The sequence below is a fragment of the Lithobates pipiens genome, unplaced genomic scaffold, assembly GCF_037356315.1.
Source record: "Lithobates pipiens isolate NorthernLeopardFrog02 unplaced genomic scaffold, aLitPip1_a1.2 Scaffold_3, whole genome shotgun sequence".
Classification (NCBI taxonomy): domain Eukaryota; kingdom Metazoa; phylum Chordata; class Amphibia; order Anura; family Ranidae; genus Lithobates; species Lithobates pipiens.
The window spans coordinates 192,793,988-192,808,251 of NW_027507790.1; positions in this window are offsets into that span (position 1 = coordinate 192,793,988).

The window sequence follows — 14,264 nt, forward strand, 5'->3', positions numbered from 1 at the left end:
TACTAAGTATACAACACCTGCAAGCAATTTGAGTGGGGTGGGGGGACTAATTACTAAGTATACAACACCTGCAAGCAATTTGAGTGGGGTGGGGGGACTAATTAATAAGTATACAACACCTGCAACCAATTTGAGTGGGGTGGGGGGACTAATTAATAAGTATACAACACCTGCAACCAATTTGAGTGGGGGGAATAATTAATGAGTTGACAATCCATATCTATATATCTCTATATCTCTCTATATATATCTATATATCTATATATCTCTATATCTCTCTATATATATCTCTATATATCTATATATATATCTCTATATATCTCTATATATCTATATCTCTATATATATATATATATATATCTATATATCTCTCTATATATCTATATATCTCTATATCTATCTATATATATATATATATATATATATATATATATATATATATATATATCTCTATATATCTATATATCTCTATATATCTATATATATCTATATATCTCTATATATCTCTCTATCTCTCTCTCTCTCTCTCTCTACACACACAGGGTGTATACACAAAAAAGGTAAAAAGCTAAAAAAAATGACACAAAAAAAAAAAATATATATAAAAAACCCATTTAAAAAAAAAAAAATGCATGCATTCATATAAAGGGGACATTCACATCATATTCCTGTCATGGATATTAAAAGTCATGATGAAATGAATACAAACATACAATGCATATAATGCATATAATGCAATATTAAAAGAACAAACTTACCTTCATATATTCCTTCTGCAGGACCCGAATAATGGCAGAACAGGTCTCTGGAATAATGATCCCCAGAGCCTGGGGGGAGATGCCTGTCGAGAACTTGAGGTCCTGAAGGCTTCTCCCTGTCGCCAAGTAGCGCAACGTGGCGACGAGCCTCTGCTCCGGAGTGATGGCTTGCCGCATGCAGGTATCCTGCCTGCTGATATAAGGGGTCAGCAAAGCCAGCAGACGGTGAAAAACGGGGTCCGTCATCCTGAGATAATTCCTGAAATCATCAGGATTATTCTCACGGAGTCATATGCGAGAATTGGTCACGCTGGCGCAACCAATTCTTTGTCCATGAACTCCTCCTCACCCTGTTCACAGACTGGGCTCGGGTCAAAGTATTAACCCCAACACCAAGCCCCAATATAGCACGAACTCGTTCCCGAGTACGTCCACACTCCATGGCTTTGAAACGGTCGGCTGGACAGACAAGCTCAACTGAACGCACTGAAGAACAGCCAGACCTATGAAGAACGACCTGAAACCCAGAAACGAGCGGACCAGAAGCGCCTAATAACAGGTACAACTGATCCACGCGTACCGAAAGACAGATACAAACCTCACAGGTAGACTGCGCCGCAGTGAACGGACAAATTAAGCTGAAGTCTGAAAAGCGCGAATCGTCTCTAACCAAACTTCTACTAACGCAAAGTCAGCAGAAGGAGCCCAAAGGGTGCTTTGCTGTGTCTTGGACTTCCTATTTCTAGTCCCGTCGTACGTGACGTACGTCATCGCGCACGGTTTCAGCGGACTGTTCGTTCGTCGTGTGTGGCCAAGTCCGTCCATGCTAAGTTTGAGCGGACTGTCCGCTGAAACTGTTTGATGAACAAAGTTGCGCGAACAGTCCCCGCGTGTGTACGCGGCCTCACAGTCACTCCCGCCATTGGACCTGTGTTCTGTCCATCATAGGGCGGGACTGGACATGACTGTGAGAGGAGCCGAGAAGAGCTGAGTACACTCGGCTATGTGTATCTCGGCTCCGCCCAGTCCCTGCAATCTCGATCTCAGCGGCGTTCGCTCCGCTACGGCAAGTCTCGTCGGTGCCAGTTTTAAATTCATCCAAGCAATGGACACTGGGGGCAAGGCTGCACTGGGGCAAGGCTGCAATAGGCACTAGGGGCAAGGCTGTATTGACAAGGCTGCAATGGACACCGATAAGGCTGCATTGATGGGCATTTAAATGTAAATTTTTTTCCTTAAACTTCCCTCCTAAAAGTTTTTTTCCTTAAAATTCCCTCCTAAACTTGGGGTGCATGTTATACGCCGATAAATACGGTAGTTTCTCTGCAAAGGTGTGACTAATTTTGTACTCTCTAGATTTAGTAAATAAACCCTTATGCCCCGTACACACGAGCGGACTTTTCGACATCAAAGGTCTGACGGAACAATTCCGGCAGACCATTCGATCGTGTGTGGGCTGCAGCGGACTTTAGATTTGTAAAAATCCGGCAGACTTTAGAAATGGAACATGTTTCAAATTTTTCCGCTGGAACTCTGCCGGACCCAGTTCCTACCGAGAAATCTGCTCGTGTGTATGCTAGTCCGACGGACAAAAACCGACGCTAGGGCAGCTATTGGCTACTGGCTATGAACTTCCTTATTCTAGTCCGGTTGTACGTCATCACATTCGAATCTGTCGGACGTTGGTGTGATTGTGTGTGGCCAAGTCCGTTCATTCGGAAAGTCCGTCAGAACTCCGTCTAAAGTCTGTCGGACCTAGTGCCTCAAAGTCCGGTCGTGTGTACGCGGCATTATGTGTCTAAGATGTAGGAAGTTCCTCAATGGAATTTCTTCTTCCCATTATTTTATCTTGAGCTAAATATTCCTCCTTTATCAAAATAGCCTTCAGAACAAGTTCCATTCTAACATGTTTTGCACTAGGCCCAGCCCTTTCTATTTTGAGAAACTGAATGCTGGAAGTTGTCCCCTCCCCACCAAAAAAAAAAAAAAAAAAAAGCAGGAAGTATGCAAAGGAGTAGTCAGCATTGCTGCCTGTGGTCTTCCTGTGGCTGATTTTTTCCCCCCTTTACTAACTTACACAGTCTTGTACTGCACTGTGTCTTTGTATGGCGGTAGTCATCTTGGGATAGACAGGTCTTTACTTTCCATGTAACAGCTTGCAGCAAGGGGAACCGTTAGCAGCACAGTAGTTACATCACCAATTCTCACCCCAAATCTGGTGGCACTAGCAGTCAGAGACAGCAGTCCTTAAACTGACCATACACCAACAGATTTATTTCATTCAGCCTGTGGCCCCATCAGATGGCGTGGCACCAACAGGGCCACCTACTGCTTGAGTTTCAGCTGATCCTTTAGGAAGGAAGGAAATTTCACTCACTGTATGGCCAACTTTAGATATTACATTGCAGATATTCAGCTATGAGGCGGCACAGGAGTGCCCAGAGGTGCACTGCTATTTTTAAGAAGGGATTCCAGACATAAGGTACATTTTCAGAGTACTGCTTAGGCACAATTAACACTTAGCCCTTGTACACACAGTCGGAGATTCCGTCGGAATGTGTCCTATCGGACCGTTTTGTTGGATATTCCGACTGTGTGTGGTATGTATCGGACTGTTTCCGTCGGAATATCTGTCCGACCAAATTTTCCAACTTGCTGGAAATATTTTCCGACAAACTGCCCCGATCGGACATACTCCGATCATGTGTAGAGAATTTCCGATCGGACAAAGTGCCACGCATGCTCAGATCAAATTCCTACATCAAAGCTATTGGCAACTAGCCTGAACGTAGTCCCATCGTAACGAAATAACGTCATCACATTCTTAAAGATCAGATTTTCCGACAACTTTGTCCGACCGTGTGTATGCAACAGTTTCGGACAAGATCCGTCGGACAAAATCCGACAGATTTGGTTAGATTTTTCCTATACCATAGCAAATCTTTACTTTGAGTTCAGGTCCACTTTAAACACTTTCTTTTGTGGACACACTTTAAAGTGGTAGTAAACTCAGTGACATCATCATGGCCCCCGGCCACTCATGTAGCTGGATGCCACAAACATGGAAGGGAGACCAGGGGAAGATGGAAGCCCTGTCAGCGGTGACAGCTTGCCGCTGGAGGGCTTCATTTTCAGGTAAGTCTCACATAATGTGCTAGTATGCAATGCATACTAGCACATTATGACATTGCCTTGCAAGGAATGTTTTTTTTTTTTTGCAGTTTACTACCTCTTTAAGGATCTGTTTTGTTCAGTGAAGTTGTGTTTTCACTCTCATCCACGCTATCTTCCAGTCTCCATTCTCATTAGAAAGAGATTCTAATTTGTATATTGCTTGTATAGATGACTAACTTGTGTTAGTAATAAATCATAGCTGCAGTGGGGGGATTTACAAGCACGGATCCCCCTGTATAGATTTTGATAAAGCAACTGAAAGCTACAGGTATCAGATCAAGCTTTGGAGCATTTTCCCAAGTACAGGTACCTGGGCAAATTCTCGGTATCGGTACTGATACTAGTATCATTATCGGTACAACCCTGACCCCCTCCTATGGACTTGTTCCAGACACAGAATCAGATTTGTTGTAGTAAAACTATTTATTTTCCCAGACCTTCAACTGTACTATAAAACATTGTCATATAAACTCTATTTATAAAAAATATATATATTTGACATGTAAAAATAATATATTTTTTAATTATATCCTTTTCTCCTAAGTGGGAGGATCCAGGTGGGGCTTTGTCCTGACCATCTGAATCAGCAAACTTGGTAAAAATGCCGGATGCATGTGGCATGGGGATTTGCTCATTTACCAACTGAAATCAGGTAGTGCCTGCTGTGTTGTCTCTTTAGTTAACCCATAATACCCTAATGCCCCGTACACACGAGAGGGATTAAGTCTGACAGACCTCCAAAGGAGTTCCGACGGAGTTCCGACGGAGTTCTGGCGGACTTTTCGACCGAACGGACTTGACCACACACCATCACACCAAACTCAGACGGAGTCGAACGTGATGACGTACGACTGGATTCGACGTAGGAAGTTCATAGACAGTAGCCAATAGCTGCCCTAGCGTCGGTTTTAGTCCGTCGGAGTAGCACACACACGAGCGAATTTTTCGAAGGGGACCGGGTCCGGCGGAGTTCCGTCGGGAAAATTTGAAGCATGCTTCATTTCTAAAGTCCGTCAGACTTTTGCGAAGCTAAAGTCCGTTGCAGCCCACACACGATCGGATAGTCTGACGGACTCGGTCTGATGGACTTTGGATGTTGAAAAGTCCGCTCGTGTGTACGGGGCTTAAGAATCCTTGATCAACATAAAAGTTACCAACCATGACATGAGTTGTTAAGATCCTGGCCGGTCTGGTCCCATGCTGAGTTGTTAGTGGCAGATTCAGTGTGTAGGAATGTGCCGGAGAGGCAGCTGACAATGGAAGCCCCCTAGTAACTCTATGGGTGATGTCACTTTCCAGGCATTTCACAGCCATTGTCATTTCCCTCCTGCACACCGCATCCGCTGCTGGAGACCGGACCTAATCAGGTTCAGAAAAGGTATGTATAGCAATTTTTTTTATAAGGTTGTATATATTGGTTTTAAAATGAGAGTAGATTTAGAGTTTTTGGCTGAACTTCAACTTTAATTCTTCCATCAAGCACCCACTTCCTGCATATCGCTATCCGAAGCTGGCCCTGTTCACACTGTTATGGGTGTAGTTTGGGAGACCACTCATAATAACTTCCTGACTTTTGTCTTTACATAACTTTCAAACTTTATATTACACTCAATATGAGTTAGGGGCTTTAAAGAATATGTGTAGGGATCATAAAATGTAACTGTTGTTCTGTTTGTCCATCCCCTACACCACTACCCAAACCAGCTTGGCTGTTTCCTTTCAATTCATAGTGGAAGCAGCCCTTCTGCTAGACAGTCCTGAACTTTTACAATCCTCACCCTAATATAAACAGTAAGCCTCGGCCAGCAATGCGGCAAAATCCATTACCTCCTTTTACTGCTTGCATCGACAACCCCCTTTTGGTCTTTACTTATTGTTAACATGACTATAGGTGATGCTAGCCTATAGATTGACTAGTAAACTGAAAGCCTTCCAAAAAATGCATTTTCCTACCATGGACCATTCTAGCATCATGTGTTTACAGCTTCTGCCCTAATTTAACTATGAATTTTGCTTTCACTCTTTCCTTCACTCATATACAGGTTCCTGTATTGTCTAAACAGGGAACTTCTTTTGGGTGGCAGGCATCCCAAGACTCTGTTTGCGAGGTTTTACTGAGATTTGTTGGGCGACAATCGCACCGTGATTTGGGCGCCATTGAAAGTAACGAGAATAGCAAACGCGCTCCGTGTTTTGCGGCGATTCCGCCTACGATCTGGAACGCCATGGTGTGAAGGGAGCCTAATAATGGAGAGTGCAAAATCTGGTGTAGCTCTGCATAGAAACCTTCCAGTTTTTTTTTTGTCAAAGCTTAATTTGAACAAATTGATGTTAGACATTGATTGGCTACCATGCACAGCTGCACCAGATTTTGCACTCTAGTTTTAGTAAATCAACTTCTTTACATCAGCGTTCTTCGAACCTCCCATGAAGCATCAAAAACAAAACAAATGATATGTACTCCTACCCAAGCTTAACCGCTTCCGGACCGCCCACGTACATTTACTGCGACATGGCGGCCACATGCGCAAAATCGCTTACCTGTATGCGATTTTGTGTACGTGGTTTAGGGGGCTCGCACACATGCCCACTGTGATTGAACACAGCAGGAGCTAATCAGCAGGTCCAGCGGCCACAACCTGATGATTGTTCACAGGAGAGATGGATCAGCCATGTGCCAAACAAAGCACACCGCTGATCTGCCACAGAGGAAAAGTGAGAGATCCTGTTTCAGCTAAGCTGAATCATAAACTCTCTTTTCCTTTCAGTGTAACACTCCCCCCACAGTTAGAAACACCTCCCAGGGAATAAATGTAACCCCTTGATTGCCCCCCTAGTGTAAACCCCTTCCCTGCCAGTGTCATTTATACAGTAATCAGTGCATTTTATTAGCTCTGATTTATGTATACATGTCACTGGTCCCAAAAAAGTGTAAAAAGTGTCCGATCTGTCCACTGCAATGTCACAGTCCTGCTAAAAATCACTGATCACCGCCATTACTAGTGAAAAAAGATAATAATGATAAAAATGCCATAAAAATTTCCCCTAGTTTGTAGACGCTATAACTTTTACGCAAACCAATCAGTATATATGTTGTTTGGATTTTTTTTTACCAAAAATATGTAGAATAATACATATTGGTCTAACTTGATAAAGATAAAGTGGAAAGTAAAAAATAGTTTTTTTTTTCAAAATGGTCTGTTTTTTTTGTCTATAGTGCAAAATATAAAAACCACAGAGGTGATCAAATACCACCAAAAGAAAGCTCTATTTGTGGGAAAAAAAGGACATCAATTCTATTTAGGTGCAACATTGCACGCCCATGCAAATGTCAGTTAAAGCGACACAGTGTTGTATGGCAAAAAATGGCCTGGTCAGGAAGTGGGTAAAACATTCTGGGGCTGAAGTGAAAAAACAATGTTTCAGAGAATTCATGTGGGAGAGCTGGAGGGCCGCCAGTTTGAGACCCCTGGTCTATAGTGTTGTACATCCTTTTACGTGTGTTTCTTCCCATTGGAAACACAAAGAAAAACTTGTCACAGGGTCATAGGGAAATGTAGAATTTTTTTTAACCTCTTGACGCCGACAGCACGCAAATGTTCGGCCTCTCGGTGGGTGGCACTAAGCTGCTGCATATTTGCAAAAACATGCTATCAGGAGCTTTCCAATCATGTGACAGCCAATCAAGGTGGTCAAATGCACATAAACCCTGCCCTGCCTCCTGGAATCTTAAACCCCTTAACTACTTCAGCCCCGGACCAATTAACAGCCTAAGGACCAGAGGTCTTTTTACAATTTCGCACTGCAGTGCTTTAACTGGTAATTGCGCGGTCATGCAATGTTGTACCCAAACGAAATTTGCGTCCTTTTCTTCCCACAAATAGAGCTTTCTTTTGATGGTATTTGATTGCCTCTGCGATTTTAATTTTTTGCAATATAAATGGAAAAAATATATTTTCTACTTTTTGTTATAAGAAAAATCGAATAAACTCAATTTTAGTCATACATTTAGGGCAAAATTTATTCAGCCACACGTCTTTAGTAAAAAAAATGTCAATAAGCGTATATTTATTGGTTTTCGCAAAAGTTATAGCATCTACAAACTAGAGTACATTTTCTGGAATTTACACAGCTTTTAATTTACGACTGCCTATCTCATTTCTTGAGGTGCTAAAATGGCAGGGCAGTACAAACCCCCCCCAAATGACCCCATTTTGGAAAGTAGACACCCCAAGGAAGTTGTGGAGAGGCATGTTGAGCCCATTGAATATTTTTTTTTTGTCCCAAGTGATTGAATAATGACACAAAAAAAAAAAAAAAGTTTACAAAAAGTTGTCACTAAATGATATATTGCTCACACATGCCATAGTTATTTGTGGAATTGCACCCCAAAATATATTCTGCTGCTTCTCCTGAGTACGGGGATACCACATATGTGGGACTTTTTGGGAGTCTAGCCGCGTGCGGCACCCCGAAAACCAATCACTGCCTTCAGGATTTCTAAGGGTGCAAATGTTTGATTTCACTCCTCACTACCTATCACAGATTCGAAGGCCATAAAATGCCAAAATAACACAAAACCCCCCCCAAATGACCCCATTTTGGAAAGTAGATACCCCAAGGAAGTTGTGGAGAGGCATGTTGAGCCCATTGAATATATTTTTTTTGTCCCAAGTGATTGAATAATGACACAAAAAAAAAAGTTTACAAAAAGTTGTCACTAAACGATGTATTGCTCACACATGCCATAGGTATATGTGGAATTGCACCCCAAAATATATTCTGCTGCTTCTCCTGAGTACGAGGATACCACATATGTGGGACTTCTTGGGAGTCTAGCCGCGTATGGCACCCCGAAAACCAATCACTTCCTTCAGGGTTTCTAAGGGTGCAAATTTTTGATTTCACTCCTCACTACCTATCACAGTTTCGAAGGCCATAAAATGCCAAAATAGCACAAAACCCCCCCCAAATGACCCCATTTTGGAAAGTAGACACCCCAAGCTATTTACTGAGAGGCATGTTGAGTCCATGAAATTTTTTATATTTTGCTACAAGTTGCAGGAATTTTACAATTTTTTTTTTTTTTTTGCACAAAGTTGTCACTAAATGATATATTGCTCACACATGCTATGGGCATAAGTCAAATTACACCCCAAAATAAATTCTGCTGCTTCTCCCAAGTATGGGGATACCACATGTGGGGGACTTTTTGGGAGCCTAGCCATGTACGGGACCCCGAAAACCAAGCACTGCCTTCCGGATTTAAATATAAAATGCTACCAAAAAAAACTGTTAGCGATCGCAGGGATCAGGCCTGACTCTGCGATCGCTGCAGTTATGTGTTTAGTGTTTTGTAAGTGACAGTGATCGATCGATACTGCACTTGGGTGGGCTGGGCAGAGGGGCAAAACGCAGGTGCCAGCAGGTATCTGGGCTGATCCCACTAACAATGCGTTTTTTTTGGAACCCTAAACTGCTGGGGATGCTAGTATAGATCTGATCAGATCAGATATTGATCTGTTCAGATTCTATACCACTACGGGAGGTTTATGCTTTGCACGTGGGTGTTAGCGGTACTGGCACTAACCTAGCGCTGCCTGGGGCGACGCAGACCCTGACCCTAAAACCTAAGTGATATCACCCGCCGGGTGATCAGGGGGTTAAACCTTTATTGGGTAATAAATGGTGGGTGCCCTGATGCTATAAAAAGCAAACTAACTAACCAGAGTTACCCGTAACACTTATACAGTGATCACTGGTGAAAGGGTTAACTAGGGGCAATCAGGGGGTTCAAATTTTTATTGGGTAGTATATCGGGGTACCTAGCGCTATAAAAACCTGGTGATGAACCCAAAAAAATAACTAGCTACCTAGTGACATCAGTGACACTAATGCAGCGATCATAAAAACGATCGCTTAGTGATACTGGCAAAAGGGGGTGAAAGGGTTAACTAGGGGCAATCAGGGGGTTAAAACCATTATTAACCATTTGCGTGCCTGTGTGTGCCTACATGTCAGTGTAGTGTTGGTGCACACTTACTTTCTGTCTTCTCCTTGTAGTCCGGTCAAAAAGACCGCCCCGAGGAGAATGATATCACTTCCTCCTTCCTGTGTTTACTATACACAGAGGGAGGAAGCTTCTCATTGGCGAGGAGCGATCGAGAGGGGATGGCCAGAATCCAACGGCCATCCCCTCATCTCAGATCGCTCCTGAAGCGAACCGGACCGCCGAATCCAGCGGGAGGGGGTCCGATTGGCCCCCCCACCCGCTGGAAGGCAAGCGCGTACATGTACGTGCTTGTGCCTGCCTGTGCCATTGCGATGACGTACAATGGCAATACGGCGGTCCTTAAGTGGTTAAAGGGCTGGGGAGCCGCCTACATCAAGGGGTTGAAAAGTGAGTCCACACTTGCGTCTTTTTTATTTCTTTATTATTTTCCCAAAAGAAAAATGTGAAAGTTAGAGTAAAAATGTGTTCTTACATGAAAGGTATAAGTGGGGTACAGAAGAAGGTAAGTGTCCTAACAGATAATGTAGGACTTTTCTCAATGTGCTTCGAAACATATCAAAAACTATACAGTATGGAGAGTTTTCCGATAACTTCTGCCCATCCTCATCGGAAGCAAATTACTTCTTATCAGGACTGTGTCTTCCTGCTCTCCATCCAACGTCACAGGTAGGTATTCTGCCGAAATCTTCAGGTATACAATGGTCAAGGTAGAGAATGTTATCAAGCAGCAGAGATGCTTACATTATGAGTGACCTACATCGGTTTGTACCTACATACTTTTTTTTGTCATCCTCCACTTCATCCTCATTTGCATGGACCAGAAGTCTGTTTTAAAGGGTTGGCAAAGCACAACATAAACACACACAAAGCAGGTCGCTAAAGGCAAAGATCATTGTCAGAAATGTGTATTCAAAAGTATTCCTAATAATACTGTTAAGAGAGCTCTACACAGCCATCAATCATTGCATTCACCTCCTCCCAAACTTGCTGCCGGCATTGATGATACATAGCATAAGGATAGCAGAGAAAATAAATCAAATATAATAGGACATTATGTGGACAGAAGTGAGACATATAAAGGGCAGTACCAAGTTATTCTGCAATAAGATTACATACAGCCAGTTTATTCTGAGTTTCTCGTGTAGCATGCTTCAGCTCATCACAGTATATACCATATATCAAAGTCATTTACAGACCAATAGTAATCAAATCTTTTCTAGTTTTAAGTAGAGTGAGGAAAGTATTGTACCACCTGTATTAATTGTCTGCATCCCAGTTGCTGAGATTGGCCCTCACTTTGTCTCTGATACCTGTCACCCAGATCAGAAATATAATGAATTCTCCTCAAAGGGGATGCAGCAATAAACATCTGAAAGGAGATTTATCCCTTCTTCACTCTACTAGAACTTTTTTTTCTTCTTGTTCTCTGTGTCTCTATTTTGGAGTCCCCCACACACTTCCTGTTTTGTTTGACACACTTTAAAACAGACTGTGGTTCTTGGGCTTAGGCCGCGTACACACGGGCGGATTGTCTGCCCAACTAAGTTCGTCAGACAATCCGACAGACAGTCCGTCCAAATTTTTTTATTTTTTTTTATTTTTATTTATTAACAGTTTTATCAACACATACAGTACAACACACATATACCAACCCCCCCCCCCCCCCCCTTAATCCCCTGTGCAGCCTTCCGACCAATACTAAATCTCATTCCATATTTCCAACTATAACAAATATTACATGTCTAAGACATCCATGACAGTACCGTTCGACCCGCATACAGAAAAATACCATACTCATATCACTCCCCCGCCCAGTATAGCAAGCCTGAAATCAAAAACCCCAGCCCCAACACAATGGATTAATTCACAGTACCATTAGCATCTAGCCAACATTGCCACACTTTCTCAAATTTTTTGGGGCATCCCCTGCTCAAGTAAGTAGCTTTATACATTGGTAGTGATTTGTTAATTATACTTTTCCAGAATGACACCGTGGGTGGCTCTGGACTCTTCCAACACAACAGAATAGCCTTACGGGCATAGAACAAAGAAAGAGAAATCATAATTCTTTGTGCCCTTCTGGGCGCCAACTCCTCCACCAGCCCGAGTAAACATGTCGCTACCGTAACAGGAATCGGCACCGAAAGCACCGTCTGTATAGTGTGTGTCACCCCCTTCCAGAATACCTGTATCTGCCGGCACTGCCAGAACACATGGTCGAAGTCAGCATGATTGTCCGGGCAGCGCCAGCACAGTCCATCCAAATTTTGAATGAACGGACTTGACCACACACGATGAACAGACAGTCCGCTGAAAACTTGCGCGATGACGTGTACAGCACGTATGACGGGACTAGAAAAACGACGTCCAATACACTGCAATGCAACCTTCGGCCATGTAAATCCTTTCTGAGCATGCGCCATACTTAGTCCGTCCAACTTGCCTACACACGAGCGGACTGTCCGTTGAAACCAAGTTTGGACGGACAAAACCAAGTTTGGACGGACAAAATTACGGAAATTCTGAAAGACAAAGTCCGTCAGACTGTCCGCTGAAAAAGTCCGCTGAAGCCCACACACGAGCGGATTGTCCGCTGAAACACGGTTCAGCGGACTAAGTTGGGCAGACAATCCGCCCGTGTGTACGCGGCCTTAGACTCTTAATTTAATCTTGGTGAGCCTGTCACTGTTTATATTTAAATAAAATTATGATTCAGCAGCAGTAAAAAATAATGATAAAAATCCTTAAAGAGGAGCTACAGTCTCTTCCCAAAATATTAGGTTGGAGTCTACAAATACTATAGCTGCTGACTTTTAATATAAAGACACTTACCTATCCAGGGATCCAGTGCTGTCCTCACGTGAGCCAATTCTTCAATCGGCTTCAGATCCAGGTGCCAGAATCTTATGGTACCTAAGTGAAACCGGCAGTGAAGCCTTAGGGCTTCACAACCAGCTTCCCACTGTGCATGCATGAGCCGCACTGCAATTTGTGAATGGTCCCGCAGTCTTCTGGGACCTGTGATGTGTCCCAGAAGGCTGTGGGGAAAGGGGGGGGGGTGAACTTCCCCTTGGATTGCTGTGGCAATCTGGCTGGAAGTGAGAGCGGGTACCTGTCAAAACCAGCTATAGAGTGATGATTACATCTGTTTACATTTATTTTGAATGAAAGCAGTGTAAGTATCCAAATGTGTTTTGGTGACGGTGACTTCACACTAGGGCTGGAGTGTGAGAGGCGGTAGATGCCAATCAGTTAATATGCTAACAAGAAGAGTGAACACAAGATGAGCTTATTACTGTGCTGCTTCCCCCTTCACAGGCTCGATGGCTCCAGGATAATCTGGGCTCAGAGGAAGTGGGTTGAATAAAGGTAACCATCAGATTGAGAAAATCTATCAGCAGAAAGAAAGTAGGAAAATAATATCAGCTGTATCCATTTAACTCTTCTTGCAGTTTTTTAATAATCAGTGAATTGACTGCATACAGTGATGTCTCCAAGCCACAAGCAATCTTCCATTTATGTGTTTCACCACTTCTGGAGAAAGTACTGAAGGGGAGGTCTCTGGATTGAGGTTAAATAATGCAGTAAAAGCTTGTTTTATCATATCTTTTAATGGGCTATTTATTTGATCTATTTGAGTTCAAAATCAACTTTTTTTTCTTATTATTTTCTATTGAATTTTTTTATGTGTACAAAAGTAAAAGCACCAGAACATATATAAATTGTAAGTAGCACAGCAACAAAAGGCCTCCAGGGCTTACCTCTTGTACAGACCCCCCCCCCCCCAAAAAAAAAATGCAATACAGTCCTCACCATGAACCCCGGTTCTGAGTCCAACACATTTCAAGATGACCAAGGTAAAGTTCCCATTTACACAGAAAGGGCCATCTGGATTACAATCTATTGCCAGATCAACAATGTTGTTACATGTCAGACGTAAAAGCAATACATGTCATTGAAAACTACAGAGCTAAATAATTAAGTCCACACAAGTCCTCCCAATATTACCCCCCACATGTAACAGTGCCAATCATACCACTCAAATGGCTTGGTACATTCAAAGAACAATGGAAACCACAGACAGCCAGCATTGCCATATCTTATTGAACTTCTTTGGGCAACCTCTATTTAGGTCAGTGTTTCTCAAATCCAGTCCTCAGGCCCCCCCAACAGGTCATGTTTTTAGGATTTCCCTCAGATGAAACGGCTGTGGTAATTGCTAAGGCAGTGAAACTGATCAAATCACCTGTGAAAAATAATGGAAAACCTGAAAACATGACCTGTTGGGGGGGCCTGAGGACTGGATTTGAGAAACACTG